This window comes from Acanthopagrus latus, chromosome 18 (assembly GCF_904848185.1).
Source record: "Acanthopagrus latus isolate v.2019 chromosome 18, fAcaLat1.1, whole genome shotgun sequence".
Taxonomy (NCBI): domain Eukaryota; kingdom Metazoa; phylum Chordata; class Actinopteri; order Spariformes; family Sparidae; genus Acanthopagrus; species Acanthopagrus latus.
Genome location: NC_051056.1, coordinates 5842994 through 5862752, shown reverse-complemented (window position 1 = coordinate 5862752; position 19759 = coordinate 5842994).

Genomic DNA, 19759 nt, shown 5'->3' with positions numbered 1-19759 from the left:
CAAGAGAAAATAGGCTACCAGTGCAAAAATATTTAAGCATCTTCCAGTATATTGTTTTGAGTTTATGGTCTGCAACTCTACTGGACTCTTACCTCTGTCATCAGCAAGAAAGGGTCCAAAATTACAGTGTACATGTGCCATGTACTGCTGCTCCTGAGTGGCCCAAAAAATATCTGTTAATGCAAGTTTAAGCCTGTTGCCAATGAAATCAGTTTTATACGGTGTCATTATTGTCATTTAGGTTCTGGTCATGATTAATTACTTGGACATGAATTATTTGATTCAACAGGACACATGTCAGCCCTGGTTTTTGACTTATAGATCCTGTTTTTGGGAGCCAACAAAACGGGTCTGGAGGTCAGGAAGGAACTACAGCCAGTGAAAGCAGACATTCGTCTCCCTTCTCCCACTTTCCTCTGCTGAAATCCACAGCATCTCTCTGAACAAAATCTTATCATGCATCTCTGTGTATGGAGCAAGCACAATAACAGCTTATCATTTCCATCACAATATACACACACACACACACACACACACACACACACACACACACACACACACACACACACACACACACACGCCTTTCCGAATTTATAACTGTCTCGTTGTTGCTGAATCACAATACAAGCAGGAATCTTACCGTTCTTGCTCCAAAAATATTTATTTACCTTCAGTTCCGTCTGGAAAAAGAAAAAGAGTCTGAGCTCTCACACTTTCTTGGATTTCGCTGCAGTGCACAAACAGCTTGAAGTGTCTGGTCATCCCAGTGTCATGTGTGACACCATCACTGACAGTCTTCGTGTTTTACAAAGACTGCAAGGATTACAAGACAGAAAGTTGTGCAGTGTGACAGAGACAGAAGGTACAAATGACAAACAGTTTCTTTGGCTCTGAGAACTAAAATGTAGACAGACATGATGATAAATGTTTTACAGGGTAGAGAAAGTGTGTTTTAAAAGAATTGAATGCAATTTGTCCTCTCCTAACAACTGTGTCTGAGAACTTTCAGTGAGTGCAGCTTCTTTTGACAGACTTGAAATTATTTTGGTACATTTTATTATGTTTTCAACTTAGGGTGTTTTCATTTTATTGATTTCCCTGTCCTGAAATCTCTCTTTCTTTTTTTTTTTGTTTCCTTCTCTACTCTGCTCGTGTCAGTCTTCAGATTATGTTTTCTTTCTGTGACGGCTGTAGAGCCCAAAGCCCTTTGACAAAAAAAATTGAGATCTTCTATTTTTTCTCTGTCAGATTGAACAAGTCTTCCCTGCTCATATCCGCAGGCCTGTACATAAACAGTCGACAGCGAAACTGTGTGATTCAGATGAGTGACCCCTCGGAAAATGAGGGAGCAGGCTTGGCAGTTTCAAGGCTACTGAGCTGCATGACGTCTGAAAGCTGAAAATGATGTTGTGTTTCACAGCAGCACAGCTTTTCTCAGATCAGAGTGATATGGTAAGAAATATGTCAGGAGTTTGGAAGCATATTCACATACTTACTTTAGGGAGACAGACATTAAAAAGTCATGAGCAGACAAAAAGTTTGACTCTTAACAATAACCTTAAGATACTTTAGGACAGGTTGCACTGCAACAACAACAACACAAACATCATATACTCATCAATGTTATATGAGTCTTAAAATGTTATTTTACAACTTGAGATGTATACCAGAAGTCTCTGCTCCCACTGCATGCACTTTACTGATAAAATAATCATAGTATATGCATCTCTTTGACTTTAAATGTCAACACCCTAAACATGTCACGGCAGAGCAGTTTGATTAAAGGTTAATAAATCAAAGCTTTTCCTGCCTCAGTGACAGTGAAGACACATTTTTTTTTAATTCTTCTGGGATCTCACAGTCAATAAAAACACCTTCAAGGATCAACATGTCGATATCTGAAAGTAAATCACTACCTGGAGCTGTTGTGATCCAACATCTGGCGCCCTCCTTGAAGGTAAGGAGGCTAATTGATTTGATGGGAGTCAAAGGTCTAACTGGAGTTAGTCTGAACTGAAAGAGGATGTTCGGCGTACAAAGTGTTTGACATGAACCACAGAGGCCACAGCCAACTGTCTCCTATCAACAGTCAGCAATGAGTTCTTGACAACAAACATTTTCTGAAATGAGGGTTTTTAGTTCCGTAAACTCAAGGTAGCAATAATAAGAAGCAGCTGTAAACACAACATTGACACATTATCAATTTCAGGTTGTCTATATGCTGAACAGGTAATGCAGATTTTAAAACTTTTTTTTCCTCAAAATAGAAATGTTGCTATTAAGGGGGATAATGAGGTTGCAGCCAAGACAATGAGCTAAAAGGCACTAAAGAGCTTCTAGCTACAGCTGAGGGGAACTGCAGAGTCAAGTGTGATCATTCTTACTGGGTTCATCACAGTAAGTGCTTTCAAATTTGATCATTTTTTTTAAGGCTTCTGCTTTAAACATAGATAAGGAGGCTGTAGATCAGAAATGCAACCCAATCACTAGAATAGATGACGGTAATGTACGTCACTGCAAACCACACAATCAAAATCATGTGTTGAAGCTTTACCTGAATTTATGTTTAGTTGCATGTTGTGACAAGATTGTGCTTGTCTGGTTAGGTTTAGGCACAAAAACGCCCTGGTTAGTGTTAGGAAAATATCCACACTGACCACTGCCCATAGCTCCACAGCCATTTCATCTTGCATTCAGCTAACCAAAATCAGCTCATGCACATGCAATTTGAACGTGATGTGTCATGTGTGGTACAATGTTGATATGCTATTCATGAAATGTACAGATTTAACTCTGTTTTTTTGCAGTGACATGAAAGGCTATGTTGTTGGTTCAGGTAAAAGAACTAAAGAAATAAAACTGCTTTTGGAAAATGAAGAGAATCATTCAATTCAAATGTATTAAGTATCAGAATATAAAACTATAACACTCTGTGATATAACACTATAGCATGGTTACATCACGGTAGCATCTTTTTTCTCAGGGAGTCATCCCAACCCACTTACACCCACCTAGTCACAGTTTTAAGAATTACAAATTCGAATTGTAGTGCCAACTGTTTTTCTGCTCATTTGATGGTGGCAGAGATTGAGTCGTACATTTGGTAAACAGCTTCAGGGGCTCGTGTTTTGATATCTTGAAAGTGAATCACAACCTGAAGCAGCTGTGATCAAACATCTGCTGTCTTTGATCGATATGATGGGAGTGAAAGCTCAACCTGAGGCCAGTCTGAGGCTACACACATTCATCTTAGATTAAAGAAATCAGAAAAGAATAACCAAAAGAAGGAAACCAACCTACATGACTGAGTTTCAAAGCATTTATTTGTCCCCTAAATGTTAACATTCTCCGGAAAGACTTCCACTGGACACCACAAACTAAAAACTCATCAAGCCAGATGTCTTTTAGTGACTTTATTTCCTCTCTATGGATCGTGAACTCATGTCCCTCTTCTCTATAAACTGCTGTTAGCTCCTTTGCTATGGGTAACACCAGCGCGGCAGACTGTAACTAACAACAACTCTCTGAAATATTTATGTCCCTGGAGACAGGGAGGGTGTGTGTGTGCGTGTGTGTGTGTGTGTGTGTGTGTGTCTATGTGAGAGTTTGTGTGGAAAAGGGGTAAAGCATAACATCCAAGCTAATGTTTGCACTGCATTCAAGCAAAGATTCCTCTCTGTGTGGCTGCAGGCTGTTTCTTTCTCTGTCACTCTCAACACTGTCCTGACCTGTCGCAAGCACTGAGTTTGTCATGTGCACAAATTAGGGGCTCTTGCCGATTTCCTCAAAGATATCCAAAAACCAACGTAGCACTTTAGTTTAGTTAAGATTTATTTTTTCTCAAACTTCAATGAGTCACCGTTGCAGTTAAAGAAATGTAATCAAACTATCAAAAAAATAAAAATACAGCACTAAAATGTCACGTCACTGTAATGTCACCAGCACAAAGTCAGACGAGGGGAGAAATACAGGTGGCGAGACGATCAGACAGGTTGCAAACAGGCCGACAAGTTCAGATTGTACAGTAAACCACTTTGTCTGATGGCAAAACAGAAAGTGAGCAAATGTGAAATGCCAGCAAGAATACCTCTATGACAGGCACATGTGTTGAAGTTAAACCAGGGAATTTGCTTGTTGATTTGCCTCTTGATGAACAGTTTGGGTGATAATTTTATTGTTTGCCTGCTCCAGCTTGTTTACAAGCTGTCAAATTGTCCGACTGCTCATTATTGTGCCATGTATGACTTATTTTTAGCGATGTCTCTGCATTCTTAAATCTTAGCAATAAACTGATAAATATAGGCAGTGTTTTTCTACTGAACAATGGCCGAAAATAAGCCCCAGACTGCAATAAAACAGCGTCCTAGGCAAGAACGGACACTTTATGACAACAATAAAACAAAGACAAGTTTCCTTTATTCTTTTTTTATCTTTGGCTGCACAGGATGGACAGTAGGCTTGTTGGTCTACCACGTAGGCTGAGACTGAAATATCATGACAAATATTGCAAAGATTGTCATGACCCCAGAGGACGCATCCTAACGACCCCTGGTGATTCTCTGACGTTGCCATAGTTCATTTCAAGCGCCACCATGAGGTTGCGGCTTGACATGAACTATGGCAAAACTTTCCCTCAGCATGAATTGTAATCACATCTGGCGACATTATAAGATGAGTCAGCAAATGCCATGCTAGCACCTAGCTCACAAGCTAACCTAAAAAATAAAAAGCAACAAAACGTATGGCGATCCCATTAGCTTCGTTTTAATGATGCTTTTATGTTGCAAGTGGAGAGACCAACTCAAAAACAAACCAACACAATTAAAGTTGTAAGTAAATTAGCAAAATGAAAGAATTAATGAGCTGAATAAACTCTTCATCCACACTCAGCTGCTCTGAGCCAACGGTCTCACTAGGCCTCGGCTACTGTTTAAAATTCGACACAAAAATTCTCATTGTTGATTCATAACCCCTCTGGATAATTCATTCTAAAACAACACAAACATATGTGTTACAGCTACATGTCATCTCCAGAAATCTAGGACACTGAACACCGTTAACCCTGTAAAACATTTAATTCAGGCTGTGCCTCGTTAATCTGCTGAAGGAGATGATTGAGGTGAGCGAGGTATGTGATGTTTGTTCCTTTCCACGTCAGGAGGGTTTAAAAATATCATCCTGTTGTGTTTCTGTTACGTAACCACCACAGAACGAGTGACAGGCATCACTCTGTCCTCCTCTGTCCTGAATTCCTGGAGCTTCAGCGTTTATATTCCAAATGCTTTCAACTCTGCAGCCCAAAGGTTTGACCCACTGAGAGCTGAGCGAAATGAACATGGCAGTTTCTTTGCGTGAGCAGGGCAATGACACCAGACAGATACAACTTTGGCTTTTAGCCGGTATGTTATAATACAAACATCATGCTTTTTTTTCTTTTCTTGTGAAGTTTTCCTTCAGATGGTGAACCTCTAGTTTTTTCTTTTCTTTAATGGTGGAGCTTTTGCACATTAGAATTATCAATCTCAAATTACTGAAAACAGTTAGGTACTTTTACTGTATTACTGGATAGTTATGAGGAATCTTATAGTGTATTCTGCTCTTTCTCATATGCAGAATACTGTGCTGCATGTTAAGATTAATGCCCTTTGAGACTGCATTAACTGAAAATGACAAAAATAATGTCCAAGTGAAAAAGGCCCCCCAAAAAATCTGCTTCTGAGTGTGTATTGTATTTTTAAATGACCGGTTTTGTCCCCATCACTTTTTAAAAGCATATTTGCTTAAAAATTCAAAAATTAGTTAATACGTATCTGGATTCCTTTCAGTATTGTGGTCAAGTGCATCAAATAATTGCTTGGAAAAATGAGTAACAGGTAACATCATCATTATGAACATGATCTTGGTGAGAGGAACAAGACGTACGTTTCTCTGCTTTCTCTGCTTCACCGGTCATTTCATTGTTCAAAATCCCAAATGTTCTGCACCATCAATTTTTATATAGTAGCAATGGCCATAACTTTAATACTCGTTGTGCACCAAGAGGTTGTTTTCAAGAAAGAAAGAAACAAAGGATAGAATGTGAAATAAAAAGCAGTTTTTCAGCCTTTTTAAAGAATTAAAAAGATGTACAAATCCAAAATAGGCCAGACTGATGTTCTTGTTCTAAAGCATCTATTTTATTCAATCTAATTAAGAGCAGATTGGTCATAAATGTAGTTAAAAGTGACATTTATATGTAATTAAGAAAGACATTCACATTGGCTGTTGATGTGTAATTTGTAGTCTTGTATCAGTTATAAAACATTCATTTCCAGCATCACATCCAGTTTTGGATGTTCCACTTCCTGACCTCATAGACACCAAATATATAAAGTTAAATAAACAGAATAAACATGATGGTAAGAAAAAAAAAACAATGTTATTTTTTTGATAAATGCCTTGTTTTGTTTTCCACCACAATAAAAACCAACGATCGAGTGTCAGAATCCCAGAATTGGTTGGTTTATGTGTAATTGCAAACAGCAGTCAGCATGACACAGATTTGCCCTGAAAGTCTTCTGTGTGTTCTGCCCTTAAAATACCGTCGCACCAAAACTGGCGTCTAATGATGCTTGCTGGAAAGAATTCCTCATCGAGTGGTATTCTGTGAAATGAAACAAAAGGAAGTATCTTATCGCTGTCTGTTTCTAACATTTGTTGACTTCCACTTAACATTTCTTCCAGTGTTTAGAGAGAAGCTCGTCCCGGTGATTTCACGACCATGATACTGGCTGTTGAATGGACACAGGCTCTCAGTTGAGGCTGCAGTTTTTTGTTTGCTGGGGCCATAAAGTCAATTAGAGCGCGGTTTGACCAAGCTTTCCTGTTAACAGCACCTCCTTCTTTTGAACAAAACTTCTTTTCGTTTGTCTGTCATCATGTTAACGACTTTGCAACTTTATAGGATGAGAGGTGAGAGCGTTCTGAATGTTAGATTTTCTGCACTGTCTTTATTAAGTTGATTGAATTTTGTGCTGTACAGACATCCAACTCATCATTTCATGTATAAAAGACTTCAAGTTAAAATAAGTCAATATACAAATGTGTATTCATATTAAGTCAATTTGAAAAGATCCATAGTTCCAACTTTATTCCTGTAACATTCTTAACAGTGTAGTTTGTTGCAACCTAACGGATGATCAGATGTTTCAGTAAAATACATAAAACCATGTGCTGTGTTAAGTCAGTATTTCCTGACATCTTTTCACCAATGAAACATCTATGTTTCCAATTCTGGTGTTGCGATTATTTGCAACAGAAAGGTGAATTGATGGATACTCAGCAAAAATAGATCAGAGATTGAAACAGAGAAACGAGCAAAAGAAATCCAAACACACACATGTGCTGCTGTTACAAAAGCCCCACTCTGTTGCTGTGGTCAAGGCTGTGGGTGATGGGTTGGGAGGGTGGGGGGTGGGTTGCTCTGCAGCGACCTTGCAACAAATGGCTCAATTATCCGAGGTACCAGCAGACTTCATGCATTCTTTGGTTAACCCCTTGCTGTCACACACAGTCACACACACACTCAGTCATGTGTGCACCGGCCAAAGAGTTCGGAGGTCAGCGCACTCCGAGCAGGGGCTCTTAACTTTTCTTCTCTCTCTTCCACTTGGACAAATCTGGTGACCTAATCGCCAGTACGTTGCAGGGGGGGGCACTGACTTACACGGGGCTACAAGAGGGGTAGCTGAAGTCATACGCAGTAAAATGTCTCATAAATGGCAGGTAAAGTGTGTTGAAGCTGTAAAATGCATCATAAAGAATCTGTGCAGCAACATGGTTTTGGATTAAACAAGGACTTATTTATACTGGAGGTTGGTTTGGTTCTGTGACAGTGAAATCCGTCTCCTCAGTGTGTGAAAATTGAAATCTGTTTCATTAGCCTTCAAGTCTTAAAATAAAACCTCAGCCACATTTTTAAAGTCTCACATGCCGCACGAGATGTCTGCGAGATGGATTGCGAAATGAGAATCAATCACAAATGTTTCTGCTGTTAAAAATCCTTCCCAGTCTCCCAACTCAGCTATATTTTTTGTTTACGGCTCCCAAACAAGAGATCATTGTCAGATTTGCTGCCACACATTTAGCTCTAATTCCTGCAGTTTACCATAGATTGTTTACCATAACGTTGGTAAGACGCCTTTAAAATGCCTATTCATTAGCTGCATAAAGGGATCAATTAAAAGAGCAAATGAAAATGTTTAAAAAAAGGGAAAGAGTGTTTAATGGTTTAGCTAAACCAGTTTGCACCACTTATGCAACTGAGAATAATCTCACGCCTTCCCTCACTGAGTTGAATGTGATGCTAAAATTAGAAGATGTTTTTCAAAATCTGTGTTGTGACCCACCCTTGAGCAGTGGGAGTTTTGAAAGGGTTGCCAGGAGGTTACCAAGAAAAAAAAAAATTAAATACTTAACCAAATGCAATCCAGAAAGGGTCTCTCTTTACCCCACAGCTCCATCCCTCAGCATCATTTTGACTGGATTCATTTCCGCTTGTCAGTGATTTTAATCCAGAGTGAGTATGTGGGTAATTCTTCAGCCTCGCCACAGTAATGGTTACAGTCTCAATTAACTTTTGGTTATCTGTAAACTTGCCGGTTCTGCTGGTGCTGGAGGAGAGCAGGAGTCAGTTCTGAAGTGTGTTTTTCTTTAGTTTCTTGTCAGATTTATGCACTTTTATTTAAGATGGCTATCCAAGGTGATGATATTCTGTGGAAGTGGAATTCACACTAAGCTAAAATGGCACACAGAGTTGAACCTGCTGCGAGGCTCAACAGTTGCTGTTCGAACTCTCTCATGGACACCACCCAGCTAAATGCGCCTGATTTTTTCATCAATATCATTGAATTATTCACTGAGAAATCGATGAAAATGTCAACAAAAACAACAACAAAAATGCCTTATGTTGTAATTTTAAAGGGAGGGAAAACCCAGAAACCTGACAGGTCCACTCTAGGGCCAGTATTGTCTTTGTTCATTCAGGGCTACTAGAAGCATGGCGGCTTTACATGCTGTTTCTGTGGAAGATCCTTTGTGGATGTAAAAAGCTCATGCTAAGGTAGCAACAAAACACATTATTCAAATTAGTTTCTATTGTGTGTACACTAATAAAATATGATTATGAATATTCCATTTTTGCAAATGCATTCCCATGTATCCTCCACACTACACCTTTAAAATGCAGTCTGAAAAGAGCTTCTGACTGGGCACCGGAACGTTACATTTGAGGCGATGGGCTGCTTTTCTCCACTGCAGCCCCGTGTTATCATTTAAATTGGCGTATTTTGACAGAAGTCTTTGCTCGGTGCAGCTTTAAGTCCCCAGATTCATTTGTGAAATTCGTTTAATTTCTGTAAATCCTGCATGCAGCACAGTTCCTCTGTTCCAGTTTTAAGAAAGCATTAGGAAGCGCTCTGAAAAAATGTACCCTGGAAGCACAATAGAAAGACAACAGGGACTTAATGCCTTGAGAAATGCACAAATGATCTGCACCATCCACAAGCTGTTTGCCTCTCTTCTTTCCATCCCTCTCCATTACTCCTCCCTTCTCTCCCTCTGAGCGTGCTTCAGTGCTCCTCCGATGCATTTCAGAGAAGATTGCTCTGTCAACCTCCTTAAAGGTGACGATTCACAGCGTGCCACTTCCTTCCCCCTCAACAACCAATATGCAATTATCGCCTAAAGTGGGCTCTACGCCATACCAGGTGCTGAAAATTGTATGTTTTGTAGGAATGCTATCCATTCAGGCAATACTGACATTAACATTTTCCACCATTCTATAGTAACGCACTGTCGTTCCTAAACAGGTCTTTTAAAAAGGACACGTTTAGAAAGGCATGTGGATTGACATTGACATTGTTGGTAACTTTTGGGAAAAATGCTCTTTTTTTCTTTCCAAGAACGTCGCCTGTCTTCCTCCCATTGTTGTTCCTGCACTGGAGAAATAATGAATGGGGAAGCTGTGGAATACACACAAAAGACACTGTTTGGTACAACACAGGCCCACAACCGCCTACACCAAGCTTTTTGAGTTTTTATTCAATGTTTAACTTATCTATTTTTATCCAAATATGACCCCACAAAGTTTCTGCAAATGGTGCAGGTTTCGTTGCAGTTGAGAAAAGAAAAGAGAGCAGGTGGGTTTACTGCTGCAAAGGGGCACAGGGTGTTGTCTTTCGCTTTGGTTTGTCTGTTCCTGCAGCAGTTCGTCTCCAAAATCACATTGGTGGATAATCATTTTTTTTGTTCAGGGACAGATAAAAACATAGCTGCTCAAAATGGGTGCTGGTCTACATCTGATATGTTCATACCACTTTATTAAAGCTGTATGAATTGTAACTAATCGCAGGTGGAGGGACAAGCATTCAAATCATTTAACTGAGAAAAAGTAGCAGTATCACACTATTTAAATACTATATGAGTAGCAAAAGTCCTGCAATGTGAATTTTACTAAATTAAAAGTAAATGTATATTTGGATCTTTTCTAATGATGTTTAATTATGTAAGTGGCTCTTCACTTTGTAGTTAGTCAACATGGAACTTCATCTGTGTCATCTATTGTTGGCTATTTCAATCTATTACAGTATGTCTTATTTTAACAGCTAGTCCACCAAAAATGTTTTTAATATGAAACCAACTACCGACGAAGATCTAACTAGCGACTGTAAAATGAATATAGAGGAGTACAAAGTATAGTAATACTTACTTATTATATAAAATACCCTGAAATAGAAATACTCACATAAGTACAAGTATCGCAAATTGTTCTTGTACTTGACTAAATGTAAATGTGTGCTGTCCTGGAGGCCGATGGTGAGATTATGTCACTGGACACGATTTCTAAACTATTGTCAGCTACTGTTGCTCTCTGTTGTGTAGGAAATCAGTGAGGCGAGGCTCTCAAGAATGTGCTGTAAGTCACAGTCTTCGGACTGTTGCAGAAAATCCTACCAGAGTTCTTCATAAAGAAATCCACAGTCCAGCAGCATTCAACAACGTAAACAAAGTGTCCACAGGCTTGTAAAGGCAACAGAGGCAGCATGTAAACTGCAAAAAAAAAGTTACATCTAGCCCCTTTAATGAACTTAAAAATGTATGATTTATAGACCATAGATTTATAGAACATTATTATTAACAGCACTCACAGCAAACACTACTATTTTTCTTTTCTTTCAACCCCAACCCCATATTTGCTTTCATGGCTTATTATTGATCTATAAAACACTGACTAATTATTAATTTGCCAAACCATTAGCTACAGCGGTAACAAGAATATTCTATATTGTTTTAAATAAACCATTCTCTAAACCATTTGTATATTCTGCACTGCACACATAACAATAAAGGCAGAGGATTTTCATTACAGGTTGAGACTTTTATCACCTTATTTAACTGTTATAGCTAAAAAAGTTTAACCTTTACACTTCCAGCAGAAACAAAGTGACGTGAGCATTCATTTGGAGTCGTGTCTTTTAAATGTATATCCAAGATTTGCTCTCGTTTTAACAACTCCTGAGATCCACATCTGGCTCTTTAGCTGTTAGATGTTCCACTTTCTTCGGCAGCTAGTCGCTTTGTTGACAACAAACAACAGTGACTCGAGCTTCTTGAAGTCTTCTATGCAGCGTGCCGTTGGACACAACATACTTACCCCTTAAGAAAAAAAAAAGAGAAAGAACATCCTCATGGGATGAAGTGATACTGGAGCACATGTATGGGCATAGATGTGTCGGCCATTACTAAGAATTATGTTGAATGTGGACACCATTATGGTCCAACACTGGACCATAGCGTTCTGGCCACTGGATACACAGCAACACTGAGACACTTCCTCTACAAAGATTGCTTCTTGTTAGAGGGGACAAAATCTTCCCCTGAGCTGAGTTGAAGAGAGCTCACAGAGAGCCACAGATGGCTCAGTCTGTGTGAATGTTGAGCCGTGAAAGTGCTGAAGAAATGCCAAGTGCGCTATGAATGCGAGTGATGGATGTTTTCCATTAAGTTCAGCCAGAATAGGAACTAAATATCTTACAAATATTAGGGAAAGGTTAATGTCAGTTCCAGTGAACTTGTGAATATCTGACTGACTGACAGCAGGAGAGGACATGCTTTAAGGCAGATATTTAGTTCTGACAGCATTAACAGATTGCTTACACCTCCTGCTTTTATTTTGGCAAACCGAAGGCCTGGCAGTTTGTTTGCCTTTATCACCACTAGGGCAGAATTTAACTAATCAAACCTCTAGCTACACTGTGGAACAATATTTTATTGGGCAGGTCTCCATTTTGTTTGTCTCATGCTCAACAGGACATTCATGAGCATGACACAATACACATTTCTACAGCGCAGATGGCGATAATAGCTGAGCTATATATGGCAAAAGAAAATAAGATTTACACACTCATTTCTTTGCATTCAAATATGGAAGACCCATCTTTATCTATTTACAGATATGAGCTGAAATCTGTGGATATCATATTACACTTTGTCTTGAGTTACTGTGCTTTTACAATTTTCAGTCTCAAAACATGATTTAATTTCACCAATAAGATCAATTAGTTCTACTTTCTAGGACAATATTTCTCAAACTTATGACACACTTACCACCTGAATATTAACCTCGATTTCACGCCTCAGCATTACTAACAATCCTGCTTGCTTTGCTGTCATCAGTTTCATCAGGGTGGCTTGAAATATTCTTTTACACATTTCTCTTCCTGATACTTCCATTTTGAAACTTTTTTTTTTTTTTTTTTTACTTAACTACTTTCTATCTTACTTTCACAGTTTAAGCTCACTGCCAATCTCATCATTGATGACATATGCCGGTGACATGCATCACATGACAACGTGGCAAGCAAAAATATCTCAGGGAAGAAAACGCACTTATAACTAAGTAAGTCTTCCAATCCAAATGTAATGTGTTCTGTAGGCTATGTTACAGATCTGGGATAGGCCACGTATCACTTCAGGGTACCTCCAGGGCTACTTGCACTTGGATGTTATTACTATATTTCATCACTGGCAAGCCATGTGATTTTTTTTTTTGATTTTTTTTTAATTATTTTTTTTAACCTGACTTAAGGTCTGCACACAGTACATATCTAACCATACAGATAATGCTATGACATAATATGATCTGACTTCCAGTGGTTTAAATTCTCAGGACACTGTGACATCACTTTTGGGTGCTGTTAATTGTGAAGTGGAGTGCACTTCTGAGAGTGAAGCACACTTCAACCTCTCAGCTAGAAAGAGCAGTGAATTGATGAATATTTGTAATATTTTGGTGCTAAAAGCTGAATCTACACAAATGTTTATTTAAAAGAAATCTCCACACCTTTTAGTGTTTAAACTTTCAGACTAATGCAATTCATCCACTGTAATGAGTCATTCATTCAATTTAATTAGCCTAATACTTTGTTGCAGATGCATTGAGTGGGGGCTTTTCATACAGTACAACAGATAAATTAGTTAATTAAATCTCACTTAAAGTAAAAAGCTCAGGGGCTGGGGCATCATGACATTAATGACCGACAGCAGTGCGATGAAAGGCATCCTAATGACGACGCATAAGCCCTTAAAAATAATGTATTAGTGTCTATCCCTGCTATTAACTTGCTACAATTTATAGAGCTCAACGCTGAAGTGGAAATCACTATAATATTCAGAATAAAGGATATGGATTATGATGTCTTAACCATTATTTCTAAGAACAAAATATGTTTTACTTGTCATGCAGAAGTACTTAAGTGTAACAATAGCGTCTCTGATTGGTGTAGCTCACTGTTATAGGTCCCATATTATGAAAAACATGTTTTCTCTGGTCTCTACATATACAAACTGGTCCTCCAGGAGTCCACCAACTCCCAGAATGAGGAAAACAAGAGATTCCTGCATGGTCTCTGCAGCCCACCCTCTGGTAACACGGCGCTCCTACAGGCTGTTCAGATTCAACTCCTGTCGTTACTTAACGAAAGGAGTCATTATCATAGGCCGACCTCCTCTGTGCGATGATACGAGATATCTGAGGGGGGCGTCCTCTTGGAGGACGTCGCTGTCGTCGCTCAGAGATAGACATGCAGATAGCTCTGTTGTTGGTTGTATAAATCAACATCAGTGCCTATATTCTGTCCCAGCTACAGAAGAAGAGAAAAGACAGTGGTTGGGTTTCATTTTTTAATGACAACATGCCGGCTGCGTTTCGTGTTAGCTTAAGTGTGAGCTAACCACTTCACATCGGACTGCTTCAGTCACAAGTGTCAGTACAAAGCTGGCTTTGCCTCGACACTGACCCACGTAAAAGGATCAGTCCCAACCATACCAGACCCAGAAACTGCACCCGAGCCACATAATGTCATAATGTCAGAGATTTAGCTGCATTTGAGCATAGTGGACAGAAAACTATGCACCCGCTGCTGTTGAGGATCCCGACTCATCTTTACCAGGCCTCGGCAGAAGCGTCCCCATCCCCCATCTGTTCCCGCCAGCCGCCGTGGCAGACACAAAGTAATGGTGAAGTGATGGTGTATTGTCCGAGTGGTTCTTGTGACACCTTAGGCAGCTGGCAAAGATGAAGCCCTTTCATGCACAAAAGTACTTTGAAATAATAATCCACACCTTCATTACATCTTGGCTGGATTACTGCAATGCACTTTACTTTGGAGTCAGCCAGTCTTCCCTCACATGTCTCCAGCCCCTTTCTGGCCTCCCTGTACTGGCTGCCTGTGCAGTTTAGAGTTCATTTTGAGATTCTTTTATTTGTTTTTTAATCTTTAAATGGTCTACCCTCAGAGGGTAGAGAGCTTGTTCTACTGTCGGTCCCAATCTATGGAAAGACCTCCCACTGCACATCAGACAAGCCCCCTCACTGTCCATTTTCAAAACTCATCTTAAAACCCATTTTTATTCTTTGGCATTCAACCCAGCATGAGACTCTGCTCTTGTTTTAGTATTTTATTGTTTTAATATTGTTGTTGTTTTATTGTATTTATATTGTTTTTTTCATGTTATTCTATTTCTTATGTACAGCATGTTGTCCCAGCTGTGGCTATTCAAAGTGCTTTATAAATAAAGTTGAGTTGAGAAACATTTACTAAGTACTTCAGAAAACAAAAGTAATACACTCAGACATACATACTCAGTATAACAGCAGAAAGCCTCAATCAGACTGAAAACATAAGACCAATTTAGACAGAGACAGTTTATTGGGTAGACATTTTAACCAATATTGTAGATCACCATGAAAACTTACTCACATTAAGATTATCACTTTCGTATTAAAAGTTTTCTGGAATTTTATGTGAATATGCAAATATAGCATGATCTACTTCAAAATGCACTACTTTGCACACATTTCCAGAGAAAGAAACTTTTCAAATTCCATGTTTCATTTTGTTGAAATACTTCACTTGAAAAGTTTTTACAAAAAGGAAACATGGGTATCTTTTAAATCAATGATTAAGATAACCTGTTACAGTGTGGTTATATTTCTAGGACTCAAATGCAGAGAACAGGGACAGGAAGTGGTGAGCAAAGGATTTATTGTGCCAGTGGTGATCTTTGGAGTGTACAGTGGAGTAGAAGACCTGGTTTGCAGACAAGGTAGGCAAGCAGTGTTGAGTGGAGCCAGCATGGAGGAACTCAGGAGAGCAGGCGAACAGGAAGCAGACCATAACAGCGCAGGAGGTTGTTGCATGAGCCAACAAAGACAAGTGCAATAAGCCAAAATAAAACCCAAATACCCTAGAAAACACTAAATAGCGGCACTCTGACGTCACCGAATGGGATGTTATGGTAATTAAGTTGTCTCAAGCCCCCTTTTAATTACAGCTGGCCTCAACAGAACTCTAATTGTGCCAGTAAGGTTAGTCAATTGATGAAAAACAGACTTTTGCATAACACAGAGGACACAAATCGTGGGTACCTGAGTAGGGTCCTAAAAATGAAGCGACCTCCTGGAAGAAACAAAGCTGACACTTAACATATTTATGTGTATATGGTGCATATAATTCACGCACTAAAGTGAAAAAGAGTCAGTGGAGAAAAAAATGATCCCAAAATAGTCCCAGACTTTCAAGAAAAATGACAAACAAGAGGTCAAATGTCACTTTCCAAGAGGTCTGAGTAGCATGAGTTCAAGTTTATTTTTCTTCATCGACACTCTGTCACATAAGAACCAAGTGGGACATCATCTGACTGTGGGACTCTTCAATTACAAGCCCTAAATAGAGAATCAAAACAACCATCTCAGCATCATGTGAAGTATGTGTGACAGCTCACAAGGCATCAGTTGTCTGAATGCAGCTCAACATCACTGTTACAGTGTGATTGATCAGAGGTCAGAGTTTGTCATTTCTCAAGCTGTTAAAAGAGAAAAATCTAAGGAAAGTATTCAGATTAATGAAACATGACACACAGGAAAGCAGTTTCAGTCCCCGACTGTAGAAAATATGGATAGATTTTCCAGGTCTAAAAAGTGAAGGCAATAAGTAAGTGCCTTGAACTGCTGGTTTCAAAATTAGGTCTGATTGTATGTAAGCTTATGAGAAAATAACCCTACTTTAGTACTGTAGCACTACTCGCTGTCTGCTCCAGAGAAGGAGGCGATGCAGGAGGAGGAGTTCAACGTCCCTTCTGCCCAGGCCTGCCCAGCGCGTCAGGTGCTGCTTTGGAGCTCTACCTGCTCAATGAGTGCAGCTGACCACCAGAGGATTCCGGCTCCTGTCTAAAGACCGGGACAGGTGGTGTGGTTGTCCTCTAAAGACCTCCCCTTGCGAGTTGAATCTCGCAAGTTGGCTCCGCGCTTCATGAGTCCCTTCCCCATCTCCAAGGTGGTTAATCTGGCAGCCGTGCAGCTCAACCTTCCCAGGTCCCTGAGGGTGCATCCTACATTTCATGTGGCCCAGATCAAGCCAGTGAAGGAGAGTGCTCTGGTCCCAGCCTCCAGACCTCCACCAACCCCCCGGTTCATTGATGGCAGCCTGGTCTTTAAGGTGAAGCGGCTTCTGGTGGTGTGTCAATGGGTCCGTGGTCACCAGTACCTGGTGGACTGGCAGGGATATGGTGCTGGGTCTCGGCCAGCAACATTAGGGACCCCACTCCCATTCGGGACTTCTGCCACTGCGATTATGACCAGCCCGGGACATCAGGTGCCGTCCCTAGAGGAGGGGGTACTGTTATGACTCGTTCCAGCTTTCAGACTCCCCTCTCCTGCTCGTGTGGTTTCGTCCTCCTCCCTGATTGTCTTCCCCACCCTGATTACCTTCACCTGTTCACTGTGTGTGTGTATATATAGTCCTCATCCCCATTCACAGTGCTGTTTGCATGCGGGGATCCTGGGCCAAATCTCCACACCCTCCTCTGTGTGAAAGTTTCAGACATGGAGAGGGGTGAAATTTTGTCCCGGTGCTGATCCACCTCTGGAGGTAGTATCAGGGCCACATCATTGGTGAACCACCCCAGTGTGATCGGATAAGCAGGAGGCGCGGAGCAGAGGTGTGTCAGTCTGACTAGTCTGATAACAAAACAGGTCCTTCACTCAAATTAATACAGAGAAATGTCCCACAAAGCAACGTTACAGAACCCAAAAAAAGTAACGTGGTAACTATAACTGTTTTTGGCAACTTACATGAGGAACACAAATACCACAGCTGTACGTAGAGAAGCGTCCGTCCTCCCGCCTGTTCTACCGACTCTTCGTCACTTTTCTGCCCAAAAAACAGCATCTGTCACCGGCAAAAAACCTATAAATCACCAAGTGTTTGTGATGAATCACCGTGACTGTCAGCCCTCCTGACCGAGACTTCAGGGAACTTTCCCCCAGAAAACGTCCTCCATCCGTGCGAGTGAGGGAGTCAGACAGCATCCAGTTTACTGGTGGCGATGATGCAATTGTGTAATTTAGCTCGAAAAACGTAACTTCATCACTTTCCAGGATGTTTGGTGGGTCAGGATCTCAAACACAACACATTATAACAGCATCCATATGATTGGAAACTGTCCGTGGGTTTAGATTGACAGGGAGAGGAGTTGTCCAAAGACTCTCTTTTTAGTAAACTCTGTGTACACAAATAATGTTCTCAATGCTCGTGTTCATGTGTAGAGACCCTGGTGATACTACAACGTTACATGTTGTGTTGAGCCTTCTTAGTGTTTTAACAATACCGATTTTGATGCTATTGCTAATTTGTCCCAAGCGCTCCCATTGAAAATGACTTAGACCCAAAAACGAAAATACGGTAAATCTTAAAAGTCTTTCATCGTAATTATGCTTTTACACGAAGGTTTGACTCATATACATTCACAAAAAAAAGGCCTAGGTTGCATTTTGGCAAGTTTCACTCTAAGTAAAGACTGTTACCCTGACTAACTTGAGTCATGCTGTTGAGTCCACACCATTGTTGTTACCTCAGGCGTGATAGTTACCATTGCTTTATGACGCTGTAGTGGGTGGTGTGTTGGATCTCAAGGACACACTTCTTGAGTGGGTTTTGGTGAGTAACACTTTGGAGAACACAAAACAAGAAAACTCCACAGGGCACTTTTAAAGAGATCCTTCATAGATATAATGGTGTTATAGGAGTTTTTCTACCTTTTCGTTGGTTTTTATTTTATGTTTTTAAGCTGTGCGTTAAATTTAAGCATTTTTTTTTTTATTATTTCAATTTTGGGTAGATATACAACTGTACTGGTATGTATTGAGCTATTTCATTGGTTGATGCTGCTCATTTTGAAATACTTTTTTGTGGCCATTATGTTAATTAGAACCTGAGGAAGACTGGCAGCTCTGTGGAAACTAAAGGGGAAGGTTGGGGAAGATTGTGGTCAGATTTAAAATAATGTTGGTAGGGGACAGGACACAAACTGTTGTCTCACATGTAAATCCGCATTTTCACTCCAACTGACTTCTTAAAAGGAGCATTATCACAACATCAAGCTACTTCTGGCTCGTTCTTCACACCACCATAAAGTAGAGTTCTTAACGGGTCGGGCTGGCCCGACAAACCCGACCAGACCGGGCTGAAAGAATGAGCCAGGTCGGGCTTCCTTTTTCATAAAACACATTTCTTGCAGGTTGTAAATTATATATTGTTTGTTGTGAATCATCGCTGTTCACGTGTGGTGAAGAGTAAGTCTGGCTGCCTGCTTCATGGGGAGGGGCAGTGTGTATGAGGAAAACAATGCAGGCACACGGGGGGTCGGGTTCAGGCAGACAGTTCACGTGTGTCGGGCTGCGTCGGGTTCGGGCTTAAAAATCCACAGGCCAGGTCGGGTCGCGTTGTAATTTTCAGGCCCGTTGAGAACTCTACCACAACGACATTTATGACCACTGTGTTGTTTTGTATGATGGGCATGGGCAGACAGTCAGGGCTGTGTGTTAATATCTTTGCAGTCAACTTGCAAACATGGGGGAGAAGCAACTTTTATCAAACAGACACACAAAAATTGACTTATTTGCCCATAAAGTAGGCTTAAGATTAAGTTTTGGATTGTTTGACTTAATATATTGTTTGACATGTTCGGTCATTTTTCAATAAGGAACCTGGTGCAAAATATGAGTAAGAACAATAAATCACATATAACATTCAGTTCCATCACTGTTATGTCAGTTGTTTGAAATCCCCAGTAAAAAAAAAACAAAAAAACCTAAATGTTCCCATTATCATATCAAAAAGAAATATACTCCATGTGTGGAATTAAATGACTGTATTCTTGG